We start from the raw sequence: 19326 nt of genomic DNA on the forward strand, positions 1-19326 counted from the left end.
AATCAAATCTTTCTGCACATATTATGATCTATTACAGTCTCTCATAATACAAATGCTACACTCCTCTATGACACTCAAATGAACACTTAGAAGCGTTTGAGAAGCCTCTCTTTGCTCTAAGTGAGTTATTGAGTAGTCTTTCATGGGTAACTTGCCACATAAATAGCTTGATTTTTCCAAGCAACTAGTATTTCCATATTTTGCTCTAGATTGGGTCAACATCATCATTCCCATTATTGATGATATAGTCATAGGCAGCTTTGATAGAGAATTTTCCATCAGGAGCTGTCTTCTACCAAAAATTGTCATCAAAGGTATTAGAGGGAGTTTTAACAGTTTTGAAGACATTGATGATTTGTGGGGCAAAGAATTTAGTCAATCCATGGAGATTCCATTCTCCAAAAGGCAAGACAAAATCACTAACAATATCTTGGTGATTAATCAAGTCAAGATTCTAGTTAGCAAGTGTACTTAGAAGCCTAGCAAAAGGAGCCCAGATATCGTCCCAGAATTTCATAGTACGCCAATTGTTGATTTTGAAACCAACCCTTTAACCAAAAAAAAAAAAAAAGTCCCAAATAGTTGTTATGGCTTTCCAGACCAAAGATGAGGAGATTTTGTGAGCAATAGTAGGTAGTTTGTTAGATTCGCAATCACATTTGGCTCAAAGACACTGAACCCATAGGTTATATGGTTTACTGAACACCCTAAACATAGCTTCATAATGAAGGCCTTATTTTGGCATTCAAGATCTTTAAAGCCTAGTCCACATCATTTCTTGCTTTTTATAATCTCCTTCCAAGACATAAGGTGTATTTTCCTTAACTCCTCATTTTGAATCCAAAGAAAGCTCCAACTAATTTGATCAATTTCCTTCAAGATACCTTTAAGGAGGGGAGATGATTGCATTTGATAGCTAAGGAGTGCACTAAGAACAGATTTAATCAAAATCGATTTCCTAGCCATAATCAAAAAATTGCTTTTCTAAGAGGATAAATGATGATGGACTTTTTGAATGGTGTGGGAGAATGTTGTGCTTGTGATTCTCGACTGAATGAGTGGTATCCCAAGATATTTCCCTAAATCTCCAATAATACCAACGCCAAGAATTTGAGTCAACCCCACAGCTCAATTAAAATGGACATTTCTTGAGAAAAAAGCCATAGACTTTTCGAGGCTAATCCAGTGACAAGAAGAAACACAAAACTTGGTCATAACCTATTTAATCATCTCAATTTGGTTATTCATTTCTTTTACAAAGAGAAGTAGGTCATCTGCGAAGAAGAAATGTAAGATAGTAAGGCTACTGTTTTTAAATCTCCAGGGCTTCCATTTACCAATTGCACATTCAGAACAAATAAGATGCCCAAGCCTCCCCATGCATATCACAAAGAGATATGGGATTAAAGGGTCACCTTAGCTAATCCCTCTAGATGGTGTAAAAGTGGGTCTCATCTCACCATTCCAGAGAACTTTTAAGGAAACAGTAGATATTGTCGACATAATTATATCCACAAAACTACTATCCAGCTTAATACACAAAAGTGACTTCTTGATAAAATTCCAATCTAACCTACTAAAAGCCTTCTCCATGTCCACTTTAATAGCAACATATCTTTTTCTACCTTGCTTGGTTCACATCTGATGAAGCACCTCTTGAGCAATAATGATACTATCACAACTAGATCGTCCTGCTATAAAGCTACATGGGGGGCGATGAGATCATTCATGATTGACTAAAACCTATTAGCAAGGATTATCTTGACACTAACGTTACAAAGGGAGATAGGCTGCATGTCTTTAAGTGAAGTAGGATGCTCAATTTTGGGAATAAGGATAATATTTACATGGTAAATACTTGTCATAGCTTGTGCATTGAGGAAGACACCCTTAATCAGACTGCATATTTTGGCTCCCATGATATCCCATTAGGAATGAAAGAAATGGGCCTGGAAACCATCTGGGTCAGGTGCTTTCAAAGCTCCTATGGTAAAGGCAACATTTTTTATTTCCACATCATCAACTACTCGTTGCAACCAACGAATGGTTGAATCTAGCAATGCTGGGAACATTACAGGCAGTGTAACATTTGATTGGGTTAGTAGAGTAAAGTTCAAAATAAAAGTTGCTCGCCATTGTCTTAAGAGAATTTTCATCACTAATCCGATTACCATTGCTATCCTAAAGAGAATAGTTTTTTTTCCTTTTCTTTTTAATGATAGTAGAAGCATGGGAAAAGGACGTATTACGATCACCCCACTTGAGCCAATTGTAAGGAGATTTTTAAAACCAAATGAGCTCCTCTTGTGCCACCAAATTTATGATATTCTTCCCAAAGTTTCAATTCAATTTGTAATAACTCATTACTTGTATTGGTTGCTCTAGCTCAATCAATGCCATCAAGTTTATGGAGAATTGAATTTTTATGCTTTGGAATGATGCTAATATGATCATCATTCCATTTTTGTGCAGTGGATTTGAATTTAGTCAATCCAGCATTCCAATCTTTATCAATCCAAGCATCAACAACTACATCTTTAAATGAGTCCTCTAGATTCTAAGCGGCTTACTGGTTAGAAAATCTTCTTGTAACTGGAGGATGCTTACTATCTCTCCCAGTTTAAACTTTAAACCATAGAGAACATTGGAGGAAGGGAAGGTGGGGAGCAATTATGATTACAAAACACCTAGTATAATTTTTCCTTAACCCCATTTTTTCCCAAGTGAAACAATTATTCAAGTCATCAAGCTCAATCAACCTGTATCAAGAATGCAATCATTAGAGTGATTCACGGATGCAGTGTTGGGGACAGCACCTTCAAACTTATCACAAGGATGTCTAAAGGCATTAAACCACCCATAATGACCTATGGTTCCTCAATCACATCAGCAATGGATTTAATAGAAGCCCATGGGTCCTTATACTCGGTGGTACCAATTATGCCCACTTCTTCATTTTGTAAGAGATGTTGTGAGATTGAAACCCAAGGGTGCGCGTTATGCCAAATCCCTGGGAATTCAATCATTAGAAAGGCTTTGGGATAGCTATACTACCATTGTACCCTATTCTAAGTAAATTGTGCTCAAATGGGTCCCACTCTCTGCCTTACCAAGGACACCTAAGGGGTAAACTCTGAGAAGAGGGAGGGTAAACACTTGGTATAGTTGGTTTCTCTGTAAACAAAAGCAGCAAGGTGACTAGAATTTGAGGTGAGGTCTAATGCTTTATAGTACAAGAGCTGGACGTTGGAGGCCAGGTGTTCGACTGTAGTAAAATGCCCATTCTAAAGGACCCAAATTTCCCTTGTAAAACCCATAGCTTCAACACGGAGCTAGTTGCTAAAACTCAATTTTCTAACAACCTGATCAGCACAGTTATTGCTAATTTGAGTCTCGATTAAGCAGAGCACATCGATAGAATTTTTCCTCACAATATCTTTGACAATTAAAGGGAATGACTGGCTACCAACACCCAACAATTCCACGAGGCAATAATCATAAACTTAAGATAAGAAAAGGGATGATATGAACTCACTGATTTTGCTTGGCACCGCCAGAGTTTCTGGAGTTTTTATTCATCCTATTCATAGCATCTGCTTTTACTGGGTTACTCTTAACAGCCGATTCTGTGAACATTGGATCAGGTGGTTGTGGGTAGTGGTCAAGCTCAAGCAAGGTTGAGGGCATTGGTGGGGACACATCTTGGTGTATTGATTGATTCCTATTCATGAGAGCGAGTTTTTTCTAGAGCATTGTTCTACATTAAGGTACTGTGGGTTCATCGGTTGATCAGAGTTTTTAACTTCATTGTAGATCATTTGGTCTACTTTCCCACTCGCCGTAAAATGCTCACGAGGTCTACTAGTTTTAGACTTCCATTTTTTTTTTTAAGTCCAATTGGGTGGTTGCTTGGGCAGGTGAGTGAATAGTATTAGATGGGCTTACATTGTTTGACATTCAATCTTGGCTATTGGGCTTAATATTTTCCTTGCCCCTTCCCTTTTGGTTGTTCTTAAGCCTATATTAAGTTTTAGTCCATGAAGGTTGTTTCAGATTTACCCTGTGAGGTCCACGTGGAATCAATGCCTTTGCTTCTTTGTGAGTAGCAACCTTAGGCTCCTGTAAGTCAGATAGACATAAGTCTATATTATTGTAACGGCAATTACCTTCATCCATATTCTCATCTTCCCCAAGGTTTGTTATGACAACAAATTTGAATTGCTGCTGGATGTTAACCTCCTTTCGACTACCAACTCGATACCTCTAGGACCTACACTATCCTTCTCGTTGCCCACTCGACCTTGAGAAGCGAACCTTTAAAAATTGCGATTGAGGAGGAAACATCTAAGTGCCAAAAATTATTTCCATCCACCGTGACCTTCTTCTCTGACAACTTTACCAGCATCTGGTTAGATGATGATGATTATGTAGTGTAATGATGTTCGCAAACTAAACTACTCTTCCATGGGCAAACCTCCCATCAGTGGCTATAGTGGTCGTAAGCAAAACAAATGAGTTTTAATCTTTCATATTCAACATTAAACAAAGAGTCCACTACTATGATTTTGGGCACTAGTTGTTTTTGCAAATCAAACTCCACACATATTCAAGCAAATCTCCCCGTACCACTTTTGCTTCTGAGGCTGTGAAATCAACTGAAGTGTTTAAGTCAACCTTTAAGTTTCTACCAATTCTATCCCCTAGTCGAAAGATAAAGTGATTGTTGTAGCAATGCATAGGCATATGAGGAATGGAAACCCCCATAACAATCGTTCTCAGGGGACTATGGAAAGGGTTGAAATAAGGTGTCCATTTCTGAACCAAGGGACCATGCTGTTTAAAAACCCACGGAACTTCAAATAAAGCTCTTTTGTAGTGCATTTACCGGGTATCTTGGTTAGTGAACTGAACTATAAAGTAATTCTTTGGCAAGTCTACAACGTCAAACTTTAAAGTACCCCGCATGGTACGCAGCCCTTCCCTGATCGTGGATAGATTGAATTGCCTTCCCAAGATAGTAATTACCAGCCCATATATAATTCCAAGGCTTGCGCCACTTGTTATATTCCTCTTAAGAAATAGGGATCACTGGGTATATATCCATTAGATTTTTTTATGGAGTCGTTTGGTTCTGACATTTTCCTATAGTTGTGCTTGTAATAACCTTAAATTTTAATTTGAACAAAAATTTTCTCCTAAGGGATATTTTTTTAAAATAAGTTTTTTTAGCAAATTTGATTTGATTTGATTTTATTTTATTTTAAATTATAGGAGAATTTTGGGTCCTTTTTATAATTTTTGTTGGGTCTTTCTTGTAATTTTTTTTTGTTCTTGTCTTGCAATTTTCCCAAATTTCCTTGGTCTGATAGTATTTCTTCGCTTGAAAGAAAGAAAAAAAATAGAGCATTCGCTTTTGTTCTTCACTGACTTTAAGGTCTCATCACCGTCGAACTCCTTCTCTTTACCTTCAGCTTGCTCTTCCTCTCACTGTTGGCCTGTGTTTGGTTGTGCTTGTGCATCTCGGCAGCAGGAAGTGGGAGTCATCAGAATCTGTTCCTTCTTTGCTGTCATCTCTTGTTTATCCGTCCAGGTAGAGCGTCCGTGTGTGTATGTGTGTGTTTAGCTTCAATCCTTCTTGCTTTCCATCTGTTGAATGTTTTGTATCGGTGTATGATTATAAACTAAATTCATCTCCTTTCCTAGTCGCGATTTCTAATTTTCCTCTTCCTTATTTGAGTTGTAGAATAGAGCTTGCTTCCTTCATCAACCTCGACTACGTGCTAATCTTGGACTGTCATCACTGTACTCTAGTTTGAGGTAAATCATTTATCCTCCCTTCTCCCTCTTTGATGACAGCAGCAACACTAAATCATTCCTTCTTTTCTCCAGCCGTCGGGTGCAACCTCTATTCTTCACTGTTGTTGTAATATTTAGGTTTAAGGAGAAATTTCGGTTGATGCTGGAAATGGTCTTATGGTGATGTTGAGCTGATATATAATTGTAGAATTTAATGTTGGGAGTTGTGGAACTTACTTGGATGTGTTCATTTCATAACTTAATTAATGGAAAATGCCTTAAAGGTGTTTGTGGATATGTTTGAAAGAATATATTGATGGAAAGAAAGTAGTTGAATTGTATAGGTGTTTATCTCATAAATTTGTCAATGATAAATACATGCCCTCAAGGTATTTGTAAAAATGTGTGAGGGGAGAATTGGTGAATTGTGGACTGTTAAAGCTTCCATGCCATAGCTTGGAGAAGTATCTATAATTTTAGTTCAAGTTATTAATTGAAAATTTTAAAATACCAAAGTGAAATAAAGAATTACATAGAATGCTTGTTTCACATTTTTAGTCCAAAGGAAGCTTAAGAATAATTAATATAGTTTATTATGATTTATAAATGAATATGAGTCATGAGGGAGTATGAGGATAAATTGAAAGTTGTCAAATAATTTAACTAACTCATGTGTATTTAAAACATAATTTTAACAAGTATTATCTTTAATATTGTTTGGATTGAATTCATATGCCCAGTTAGTGATTGAAAAATTTCTTGATAAATAATATTAGAATTACGATTTATTTGTCAAGAAATCAAGAACACCATTATAATTAAAGTGAAAGGCTAAAAAAAGCATGCTTTAAAATTTTAGGAAAACTATCAGGTAAGTGAGTAGCATTACAAATAAATTTATAGTGAAGTGATTATTCCCTTATGGGTTGTACAACTATCATTGTTAATCCTATTTTTTTTTATATAATTGTCATACTAACTGAAATGTCTTGATTTTACTAATGATTTATATTATTGATACATAATTAATTGGTGAAACATACATATATGATTTATATGCAATGATTCATGTGTAGAGGAAATAATGATAAATTGGGATAATAGAAAATGATGATTGAATGGTGTTGGAAAGAGAAAATTTTGAAATTGTTTTCTTTCTTTATACATGCTTGATTTTATTAAGGAGGACTGAGTTCGGAATGCTGGATGCTAATAATAGTCCTGTTAGTCTTTGGTGTACCATGGTATACCTAGCTAGCAGAGTGCTTATAGGAGGTGCTAGTCCTATATAATGGCCAACACACGTAGAATGGAAGAATGATTATTCGTGAGTATCATACTCACACTTGCTTTCGTGGGCTTCATGCTTGCGCTTGACTCATGGCTCTGTCATACTTGTTTCGTGGCTTTCACCCATGCTTGACTGGTTACTTATCTTCGTGGATTGTGTGTCCACGCTTGATTGGTTATTTACCCTCTTGGATTATGTGTCCATGCATGTTATTCGTTCTAATAAAGCCCTTTTAAATTTAACCTAAAAATTTATAAATTCTCTAATAATTCTCTGATAGTACTCTATCGCACTATACTATTATTGGAAATTTTTATATTTATAGTTAGTAAAAAATTTTAATACATATATGTAATTCTATTAGCATTGTTTAATTTCAAGATCATATTATTGAGAAAAATCATTATTTATTTCTAACTTAAAGATATAATTCATTAAGTCATTTGAAGTTAAATTTATTATTTATTATCTTCATATTTTTTATTATAATTTTAATTAGAATGCTACTCATCAATAATTTCTTTAGTCTTAGATATTGTAGCTGATCCTATACCTTCATAGATCATTAAGGGACCCTTTTGTTTTTTTTTTTTGGAAAAAGAGGAGCCTATTGTAATTATTGTTTTGGTAAAACTATGTATTTTATTTTGTAACTATGGCTTAATGCTCCACGTGCACCATAGTTCACTTCTAATCTTATTTTGTATCATGTAAATTGTTAAATAGAGTTAGTCTTCCTTGCTGATTTGATTAACAGGTTCTATTGTTGTGGATATTTTGGAAGGTCCAAATTATAGGGGAGACGTTATCGAAATTTTCACAAAAACATTTAAACTTTATGAACCTTATTATTATATATAACTTATATATACATATACTTTAGCTTGATTTCTAGTTAATCAAGACTTATGAAATATAAGTTCACCTTATATTTCATACCAATCATACCCTTAATATCGAGGTGTGCTAGTGCTCATCTATAGAAATATCTTCAGTTTCAGAGAAAGAACCACTATTAGCAACACCATTGAAGTTTAATGGGGATTCCTTGTAGGAAGGGGTTTTCAGCACCTCCTTATCGTTAACCTTTTTCAGATTTGGTTTATCAGCCTGAGTGTTCACCATATTCGCGTCAGATGTTTCACCTTCTAAATCTCCCATCTGATCGTCAATGATAAGTTGAAGTGGTTCCTCTGCTTTCTTTCTTTATTTTCCTACCATCGTTACCAGTATCGGAGGGATAGTCCGATAGGGATTTGCGTGGACCAATATCTTCCATGAAAAAAGAAGCAGTTCGTGCACAGACCCAAGAGAGAGACTCACTAGTGTGGTTCTGGGACGAATTTAGTAATCCATAAGATCGAAGAAGCTAATGAACAAAGAGAACTAGAGAGAATGGAAGGAGCTCACATAGATTAGGGCATTCAAAATTCAGATTTTTTTTAATAGGGAAAATCACTATAGAGTCCTATATAACATACTGATACGTGATCTTATTCAATATATGTTGATACTTTTATTTTAAAAATATATAATATGATACGTTTTTGATAGATAGGTGTGTGTTTATATATGTGTAAAAAAATCATATAAATATTAAAAATATAATTTCAGTTCAAAAAATATCCAAACTAGCATACATATATAGTCATTTATAGTAATACCCAACAAAACATAATTATTAATTGTATTTTTATTCTATCTCTACCAATTGCATACTACTTAATCCCTATTAATAGATATAATATCAATATCTTTTCCTTCTAAACTATTATAAGATTACATTTCCACATTTTTATAATTTAGAAATATGTAATCTTTATTCTTTTATTACATCTAAAATTTATTTTTTAAGAAAAATATACAACTTTAAAAACAAATAAAATAGATATTAGTAGTAAAAATTTTAATATCACATCTTTATTAAAATTTAATTTCTTAAAAATTTTCTTGAAGCATTGGCTCTAAAATATTGACTCATAATTTAAAAATATTACACACGTATTGAAGATTTAATTTTTTTCAAAATTTAAAAATAATATTGCAATACTTTATGAGTATATATTAAAAAAGTATTGACATTGAATACAATAATAAAATGGACATGCAAGGTAACTTGAAGTATCTATACTTCGTAGGCTATGTGGTCCCTAAAGACTTGGCTATGAATAAGTTTTTTATGAATGGACCAAAGTAACCCTAATTTAAAGCACTTAGAAATGCTCCCACCAGGCCTCTTCTTTCTTACCCCCCCCCCCCCTCCTCGCAGTCCGCATCGTCCTTCTTCTTCTTCCTCAGGAACTCCTAGACAACTTACCTCCGTTACATATCTGAAACCCAAGCCACTATGAGAATCCACGATGGCTATATGTCAAAGACAAAGTGTTTGGAATCGAACAATATAGTGGCAGTGAGGTTGAAGACAACACCTATGATTTTTTTTTTTTTTTTTGGGAAATTTGAACATTGTTCTTTAATTTCATACATTCTTCCTTGCCACGTATTACTCGCCCTTCCACCAGTCCCCCGCCACCCATCCCAACCTCAGTCGCGTTCTCCGCCACCACCACGTCTACCACTGTGACAGATCTCAAGGATAGTCCCTCTGCCTCGTTCTCGTCGCCACGATATCCTCACTCCGGCCTCCATGTTTAGCACCACTCCCAATTTCAGACACACCATCGTTGTCATTTACTCCCTCAGCGCAGGGAAGTTCACCTAGTAGGGTTTAGTGATCAATTCATAAAAAAATTATTTACAACCAAGTCCCCAGGGATCTCACAACTATGTGTATATTTAGTGGGATTTTTGGGTAATTAAATAATGCTTGTATGGGACTGTCTAGTAATTTTGCCTTTTTCATTGAAAAAAAGAGGTTAGGTTTCACATTTAAAGTAATTATGTTACAGTGAGTATTTGAAATTTTAAAAATAATAAAATTCATTTTGATTTGGACCAAATTCAAAATCATTAGTTTTAATGTACTCTAATAATAGATTTGTTACAAATCCAAATATTTCTTGATCTAAACAAGACATAAGATTATTTGAATACTCCAACAGCTCATATACATAAATACATGTATATTTTAGTTTCATAAAACTTCGTATTTATACTTATAAATATAACATTTAGACCTGATGTACGTTACAAGAGTATCATAGAAAATGCGCTAGACTGCAGAATGCGTACTGTGTAGAGTGAATATGTGGTTTTACACAAAGTTTGCATGGGCTTTGGATTCAAAATGGATTAATTAATTAGTGATTTTTCGGCTTATTATTCTGTTTCTTTGTTTTATTTTAAACGGAGATTTTTTTGGGCGATGATTAATTTATAATTAATTTGGGAATAGATGGCTATGGTCAAGCCCATACAAGGAGAAAATGTTAGACCCTATCTTTGTTAAATCCACAAACCTCGACTAACAAACATTGATCTTACTAGAAGGAACAATGACCATCGAAGCACATGATCTTGGGTCTGAGTTCGTGTAAATGCCAAAAACAATTTTAAGATAACTATCTCCAATTGAGGTGAAATAAAGATTCATTTTTATTACCAATCAATTCGATTCATGAGCATTGCAAGATCGATAATGATATTGCCAGAGATTCTCATTAGGTTTGAACACAACAGGTTTGAACTCTGGAGCTGTATGTCCTGCATCTGCAATAATAATAATAATAATCACCACCACCACCACCACCTCATCCAACTATCCATCCAAATTAATATTCTTCAATACTTTTCTTTTTCTTTTTCATGCCTGGACAGTTGCAAATGTCATTCGATTGGAGTAAGTCCTTGCGTATCTATTACAAAGATAAATTGATTGCAATATAATTAGACAGCAGATAAAAATATATTATTGAAAGATTAAGAAAATAATTAAGCAGTTGTTAGTGCCGCAAGTTATAGAGAAATTTTTTGAGTTAAACGGGGAAAGTTAGAGAGAAATTAACAGTAAAGAAGTTCCATTGCCCCATTTGTTTAAGCTTTTTTCATGATAAAAACATTTATTTTTTGAAAAACATATTTTGCAATATTTTATTATATTTTTTTAAAAATTTTAAAAATAATCAGAATTTTACAAAAAAAAATTCTAATTATTTTGAGAAGCTCCTTTGAGTTTGAGTAGTTTCAAGAAATAATCAACAAAAATCCACCAAGGCATCATAAAATATAATAGGGTTAATAAAACTTTCAATCTCTCAAGTTTATCTCAGTTATCAATTTGGTCTCTCAATTTTAATTTTCATAAATTTAGTCCCTTATGTTTTCTTAAATTATTATCATATAGTCATTTTAAACAAATAAATTGTTAAATTAATCTAATGTATAAAATTTGCTATTGAATTGTCATAAATATATATATATATATATATAAATATATAGATATATATATATATATATATATAGTTAAATGAGAACAAATTAGCTCTCAAATGAATTTAATCTTTATCAATCTAGTCGTTTGCATTGCATGTTATTCTTTTGTTCTTTTTAAAAAAATTTAAGTCTATTTTCTCTTACCTAAATAATTACACTTATTTTTTTATTAATTTATATGGTTTCCATCATATTCCACTATTCATGGTGTGAGTAGATTTTAAAAGTATTATCTTTTTTTAAAAAAATAATAAGGATCAAATCGATAAAAATTGAAGTTAAGAGACCGAATCAATAACTAAGAGTCTCAAAAGACTAAAATTTTAATAATCTTAATCTAAAAATCACTTATAACAATCACTTTTATTATTGTAATCAAACATTAATTAATTTTATCTTTTATAAAATCTTTAAACTATTTCAAAATCACTTTTTTTTTTAATCTTAAACATACATGTCCAACTGTACATATAAAATATATATATATAGTGTGAGCCACACGCGCCCAGCAACTTGGCCGTTGACATGCCATGGCCTCCAGTCATGAATAATTCAAAGATCTGATCCATACTTGTGTTGATAAGAAAGAACACGCCATGTCATGATCCCCACTGTACGTAAACAACAAATTATATTTATGACTCTATCATAACCATATAATTAAAAAACCGACCAGATTCTCTATTTGATACTGATCAGTTGATTAAAACAACGGTACATACACATAAGTAAATTTCTGTTATCAAGACAAAAAAGACTAAAAAGATCGATAATGGTAATGAAATGGCATGAAAAGACATATGGAATTAAATCTGATCGAACCTGAATATCAAGGAACGAGAACTTTTGGCACTGAGATTTAAATGAAAATGAAAGCTGTCATTGATTTCAAACTTAAAAGGCATATTATGATTACAACGCGTCCAGTTTCTTCCAGTTCCCTGCAACGCATGCAATCAGCACATAAAAACAATACCAAAAAAAAATTATTGTGGAGTCTACTTCTTACACTATTGGGGAAAAAAACCAAAAGAAGTTTACAACATATTTGGCTGAACCTCATGAACATGGAGTGCTTTGCGAACGCAACCATTGTTGGCCCAACGTTGAGCTTGCAAATATCCGTGTCTCGGTCACAAAGATCAGGGACAATGTTGAGCAATGACAGAGATTAGACAAAATCAATATATGTGTGTACATTGTCATGGATCCCATATCGAGGAGTCTCACTAGTGCAATAACGTTTATAAGTGTGAATAACTCTCCTTCTTAATGTGCTAGTCTTTTGGATGAGCATTCCTTTTAAAGTTGTCCTCATAATGTTAACTCTTTCAGTAAGAATCCAGTGTCATTGAATGGGTTTCCCACGGAGGGTCTTTATCGGCACAAAACTAAATAAAGTGTTGTGGACTAAAGCCATGATGTTGGCTCTCGAAAAGGTGGTAAGCCTAACAAGTAAAGTTAAGTTTATAAATGTGAGAGGTTTTCCCTCTTAACATGCTAGTATTTTAGAATGAATTCTTTCTTTAAAAGGTGGTTTGGTATGTGAAAATAAATTTTTTAGATAAATTTTTTCCTCTCTCTCTTATTAATAAAGAGTATTTAATGAACTTGATTATATTGGTATATATGAGTACTTTTGTAAAAAAATGTCTTAATTAGTACAAAGAGAATAGTTGGATAGTTATGTTACCTCTTGGAATGATTGAAAATCTCTAAGTCATAACAAGTTATTTGTGTCTATGTTTCTGTACTCTCCTCCACAGTTTTGCTGTAATGACTGTTCTTGTAGAATCAATAATAATTCCAATATGTTAGCATCACAACTTTTTTTAAAACAAAATCATCATTTTAAGAACCTACATACTCATCAATGCATTACCTCGTAAAGTTCATCAGAGATCAGACCATTCCATGAGCAAAAGGGATTGCGTAATTTATTTCGTGCTTTGTTGTCACTGGATTCCCTAGAATGTATCCCTATCCGTAATATATAGAAGTTGAATTTGAAACCATGTCCTTTAATTCTTGAATTATACTGAAAAAATTAACTATTTAGTCCCCATACTTTTAATTTGATTGTAACTGTATATCTAAACTTTAACTCGTTCAAAACTCGGTTTATAAACTTCAAGTAAATACAACTCAATAATATCTATAGTTTTAACTATTTTGCATTAGTTCCTAAGCTTTAATAATAACTCCATGTAGGATCTTAAATTTATAGACTCATGAATAGTATGTGTACCTGAACTCAGATACTTAGTTGATCTCTCAGTAAAGAGAGAGGTGTATAGATTCTTCAGCCTATTTTTCCCTTTAGCCTTACCGATAATGGAGAATGATTGTAAGGGTCGTCAAGGAGACTCAATTTTTTAATACCACTGACGATTAAAAGGATGTAGGTTGCACTCTCTACTCAAATGGGATTATATGTGGCCCAACCTATCATAGAATACACATAGAAATAGGGCAATATCTGTTATGTGCTTCGTATCAAAACATGACTGCTTGTTTAAATGTAAATTAAATATTCCCATTAATCAATTAATATCAACCCACATAACTATTGAGTTTTAACTGAGTCAAAATTATTGAGATTGAGTTGTACAGAGTCAAAATTTAAGAATTAAATTTTAACTAAATTAAAAATATAGGGACATATAAATTAATTTTCTCGATTACATATTATGGCACTAAGCTTGGTCGTTAATGTTAAAGAATTAAAAACAAAGTGGAGATTTATATATAGTTTGAAACCTGGATATTTATTCGTGGTTGGACCCCATTTTCATTCGCTGAAACAGCATGTGCATGTGAATAAATAGTCCTTACTATATTAATGACAAATTAATTAGATGAATAGAATACATAAATTTTGAGTTTTAATTTGTACCATATGAAATTTCTTGAAACAAGGCTGGGATAGGAATGCCAGAATAGGAATCACCAGACAGATACACTTCATGTGATAGGTATTCCGGATGATTGATCAACCACTACAAAAATTAATAGATATGTTATAGCTTATTATTTGAACATTATATTAATATTTGTCATATAATAAAATGTTTTGATATATATAAGATAAATAAAATGTGAAGCAGCTTGGGTGAATATAATGTTCCTTCCTCACAAATTGGTGGGCGTGATGAATTAGGGTCCAATCACTCTGCTCAACAATTTCTTTTGCTTTGGTGTAACTGAAACCTGCTCCAATGGGTAAATCTACAAAGATAATACTATTTACCTGATCAAGTAAAAGCATTTATATAATCAATATGAGTATTGCTATTTTTTTCATAATCAAGTTGGTTGTAATATGTAAATTTTTAACCCATTATTGTCAAGAAGATTTTTTTTAAAAAAATTCCGATCGTCATGTCATATTATTATTCAATTTCAACTTTAAAAGGAGAATGCCATTTGAACCTTAGAAGACAATTCAACGACAATTACATCCTAACAAAATTTAAAAAAAATTGAGTTATAAATATTAATTGAGAAAGTGAAATTGTAAATTCATGAATCTTAATTGACAAAAAAATATTTAAGTTCAAAAAATAACTCTTAATTTGCAATTGCCTGGATCGATATTCACAGCTCATTTTTAAATTTTTTTTGTTAAGTAATTAATTATCATTAAATCAATATTTTGAGTATTAAATATCATTCACTCAACTTAAAATGACATTATTTCACTTGCCATTGGGATTGACACGTCATGAATATACACAACACCGAATCAAAATAAACTATGGGATCTAGAACATAAATGCTATCAAGCTTGCTAATGCCTACACAAATTAACCTAAAAGCAAGTTAGGAATTAATCCAATGCATATGCAAGTAACCTTAGTCCACGATTGTGGCCTCAACACTAGGCTAGGCAAGCTCCCATTGTATTCTTGGTTTACAAATGCAAGAGGACCTACATACAAATAAAAAAAATTATTAATTACTGATCACTTGTGAGAAAACAAATTAAAGGACTTCAACCCCATTTATGATCATCATTTTGATGAATAAGCGGATTGAACTTTAAGAGAATGAAGATGTTGACTATTTCAAAGGCAAGGCCCATCAATCCAAAGCAACCAGGGCCCCCAGATAGCCAAAGAAGGATAGGATCATCTTCATGATTGTTCTCAGACTTGATAAAATAATAGAATGGAAAACTTGCACTTCTTCGGATTCCCCAATTCGCACGTACCCGACCAAGACATGTTTAATTATTATATTACTTTGGGCTTTTTTATAAAAAAAATATAAGTTCTAATTAAAATTTAAGGATAATGAAACTTTTGGTCTCTTAAATTTGTTTTACTTATTGATTAATTTGGTCATTTAAATTTAATTTTTATTAATTTAGTTCCTTACACATTCTTAAATTATCATATTTATTCTTTAAAACTTAAAACAAAAATTAGCTGTCAAATCAATCTAATATGTAAAGTATATTGATGACTTCACATATATGTGTAAGTTAATAAAAATAAATTAGTTCTCAAATCAGTCTGATTTTTATTAATCTAGTCCATTACTGTGCATTTTGTTATTTCGTTCTTTAAAGTTTTTGAGGTTTTTTCCTTACATAAATAATACTTTCACCTTTTTTTATTAACTTACATGGATTTCATCAATATTCCATTAACTGGGATTAGGGAAAAACAAATTATGAATTTGGAATAATGAAATTTCATAATTAGGGCAAACTTGTGACAAACTTGAGAGATCAAATTGATAACTGAGAAAAATTAGTGAAATAAAATTTTCATTATCCTTAAAATTTAAACAACATGGACCTTAAATTATATGATCAAGAGTAATTTAAACTCTAAACTTGTTTTTAGTGTATTTTAACTCTTAAACAATTTCACTTGTGGTGCCAATTTGGCCCTGCGGTTAATTTCAAGTAAATGTCCGTTTCTCTCTCTTTGCATCTCTGTCTCTCTCCTCTCTCTATCTATCTCTCCTCCCTTGCTGCTATTGCCAATCCATTCACAACGGAACTCTCGACCAATGCACAATTGCCGACCCTTTCTTGATCAACAGAACGTTATAAGTCCAAGCAATTTTGCCCCATTGTTCATCTTCTTCATCTTTCCATAGACAATGATGCTCATGCTAGGGTCGGGCTGGCACGTATTAAATTGACAATCAAGGATCTATGCATGCGAGGAAGGGATGTTGTCGACAAAACCACCAATGACATAAATATTACGACCCATGGCATCAGGGGCGGAACCAGTGTGGACTTGGAGTGGGGACAAATTTAAAAAAAAAAAAATCTGTACGTTGGTTATAGTTTTTAAGTTTTTTAAAAACAATCTTGTTATCTGGAAAAAATTCATAAGATAATATCTATAGTTATAAAAAAATTAAAAAAATTATTTCAAGTAAAATAATATATTTTACATATTAGTTAGTTTTAGCAACATATAGAATATATAAAAATTATGTTTATAATGTACTTTTATATTTCTTTAAGTTTTTGTATAGTTAAACAAACATTAACCAATACTATAAGAAATTGAAATAATAAAAAAATAAACTTATTCAATACTTTTTAAATAAAGTTATTTTATACTCCCTCCTACCTACAATATAATTAAGCTATGAAAGAAGACTTATAATATTTTAAAAATTATGTAAATCTTTTCGACTGTACCCTCATATATACTAAATGTACTAACAAAATAAGATATTGTATTCACATGTGTCTGTGTATGTCTATATATATATATATATATATATTAATTTGCACAAGTATAATAGATGAACCCTTGGCCATAACAACCTACTCCCTTGGTATATATCAAATTTCGACAAGTTGGGGGGGCCAAGGCTCCCCTTGAACTACTCCTAGGTCCGCCTCATCATGGTAAAGGCATAAAGGTAGAAATAAGTTAGGTTAAATTAGGCTTTAATTAAATAGGCTTGAACCTATATAGTAAATCAAAAGTTTGAGACTACTATGAAACTTGTATAAGACTTTTTTCACAGCTCAAGCCTAAGCCTAATTAAAGCCTTGCCTGACCTAAAAACCTATTTAAAAGCCTACTTAAAACAATCATTTTAAATAAGCTTGTATTTTAGTTTTAAGCATTTCAAATATACTTTAAAATTATTATAGTGTATAATATATAACCTAATTTATCAATTACAATATATAATAATTGAAAAGAGTTACCAATTATAATACAATATAACAATAAAGTAACAACATTAAGATTAATATATAAATTCAATATGATTGAAAATATAATTAAAAATAAAAAAATAGATTGATTAAAAATCAAATGATGAAATTGATATGTTTATGATATATTACATTACACACACACACAATGTGTGTAAATAGGTCAGTTTGTTAGATTTATAGGGTGGGCTTTGAAAAGATAAGTTTAGCCTATTTAATTAAATAAGCCTGATTAAAGGCCTGAATTTGACTTACATCTATTTAACAAATAGGTTATATTGGGTTTAAAGTAGGCCAAGACTGTCATATAACCACCCCTACATAGGCATATTCGACATAAGAGGTGTTCACGGGAGGTTCGGGTGTGAAGAACTGAGAGTGTTTAGATGGAGAGTGAACCATTAAAGATTACCATCGGGACAACGAGAATGGAGAGCCAGGTACAGAACGTGTTGCGTACAGTGAAGCAGAGAATGAGCATGAAAGATAAGCGATAGGGATAAGTGTTGGGAACGAGGAACGCGAGCTATGCATGCAATTCAAAGTGACATCGTCTGGAAGGGAGGGGACGAGATTTGGCGACAGCGGTTACGAGTCCGTAGCCGAGGACGATGACATTATTGGTGTCAGGAGTGTTGGCTTTGCTTCACGCGCATATTAGATTACTGAAACAAAGAGCAGATGCGATGGGTTTCCTTCTTCGTGCATGTCTTCTGCTTTGGGTTCGCCTTTTCAGAGCAAAAGAGGGGGGAGAGGAGAGGGAGAGGGAGAGAGAGAATTCCGGGGCTGACCTATAAGGGACGTTTACTTGAAATTAACCGTAGGGCCAAATTATCATGAGTGCCATTATTTGGATATTAAAATAAAATGTACCAAAAAAAGAATTTGGGATTCAAATTGCTTTTCAGTATATAATTGAGAGTTCAAGTTGTCACCTAACCCAAATTTAAATATAAATATAAAATATAACTTGTCAGTATAATGATCTAGAATGATAAATAAATGAGATAACTAGGGCAAACTGAAAGGACCAAATTAATGAAAATTATATTAATGGAGCTAAATTGATAACCGAAACAAATTGACAGTGCAAAGATCAAAATGATAAATAAATGAGATACCCTGTTTCAAGGTGAAAAGGAAGAGGTCCATTGAAGCCGGGAAGAAACTCTACTGTTGAACCAGACGCCACAAGTGGAGAGAAAATCTGCAAAAGGAGAACAAATAGAAGCAGTACGATCTGGCAATAAGCATAGAAGATAGATGCATTGTGATTTGAACTCAGCCTCGCCATTTTTTGTGACAAAAAGGCCTCTGTTTATCCAGTTGCCTCTTGAGCTTCTATACTACATATATGTATATCGGAGACATGAACAAGCCAGTAGTTCTAAATTCATTGCATATTTTAAATACACATGCTGTCTCCTTATTCTATAATTCATCGAATTAATTCCTCTGTCCTTTTTCTCTTTCATTTGGCATGCCAACAAATTAATTATTAATTAGTTTACTAATTCTTGTTAGGGAAATTGTTTTAGTAGAGAATCAGTGGTGTTATTACTTCCTTATTGTGCCCTTTCAAAATAAGTTATAATTAATTGGGTTAATTGCATGTGAGAGTATCAAAATCATATCAATGTTGGGA

General features: G+C 32.8%; 1 pseudogene; it reads right to left on the minus strand.

The window, feature by feature from the left end:
- LOC129289015 (serine carboxypeptidase-like 18) overlaps positions 1-18975 on the minus strand; it is a 43944-nt pseudogene extending 24969 nt beyond the window's left edge.
- Between the last annotated feature and the right edge of the window lie 351 nt (positions 18976-19326).

This window comes from Prosopis cineraria, unplaced genomic scaffold (genome assembly GCF_029017545.1).
Source record: "Prosopis cineraria cultivar Desert tree isolate PC_DT_omini unplaced genomic scaffold, ASM2901754v1 PC12, whole genome shotgun sequence".
NCBI classification, from domain to species: domain Eukaryota; kingdom Viridiplantae; phylum Streptophyta; class Magnoliopsida; order Fabales; family Fabaceae; genus Prosopis; species Prosopis cineraria.